Below are 463 nucleotides of genomic sequence, written 5' to 3'. Positions count from 1 at the left end.
CAGAGAGGGTGAGGGGTACATGTACTTGTGAGCACACAGAGAGGGTGAGGGGTACATGTATATGTGTGAGCACGCAGAGAGGGTGAGGGTACATGGGCATGTGTGCGCACACAGAGAGAGTGGGGGTACATGTACATGTGAGCACGCAGAGAGGGTGAGGGGTACATGTACATGTGTGCGCACGCAGAGAGGGTGAGGGGCACATGTACATGTGTGAGCACGCAGAGAGGGTGAGGGGTACATGTACATGTGTGAGCATGCAGAGAGGGTGAGGGGTACATGTACATGTGTGCACATGCAGAGAGGGTGAGGGGTGCATGTACATGTGTGAGCACGCAGAGAGGGCGAGGGTACATGTACATGTGTGGGCACGCAGAGAGGGTGAGGGGTACATGTACATGTGTGAGCACACAGAGAGGGTGAGGGGTACATGTACATGTGTGCACATGCAGAGGGTGAGGGG

The 463-nt window shown here is 55.7% G+C and overlaps 1 protein-coding gene across 1 annotated transcript in view; it reads right to left on the bottom strand.

Annotated features, from left to right (window-relative positions):
• The window catches only part of OGFOD3 (2-oxoglutarate and iron dependent oxygenase domain containing 3), a 30,968-nt gene that overhangs the window by 14,856 nt on the left and 15,649 nt on the right, over positions 1-463 (bottom strand). The gene's annotated exons all lie outside the window — the stretch shown is intronic.

The sequence above is a fragment of the Orycteropus afer genome, unplaced genomic scaffold (genome assembly GCF_000298275.1).
Source record: "Orycteropus afer afer isolate SDZICR_OR568_19922 unplaced genomic scaffold, OryAfe1.0 scaffold00018, whole genome shotgun sequence".
Taxonomy (NCBI): Eukaryota; Metazoa; Chordata; class Mammalia; order Tubulidentata; family Orycteropodidae; genus Orycteropus; species Orycteropus afer.
This window is presented reverse-complemented; position numbering and strand designations above follow the sequence as displayed.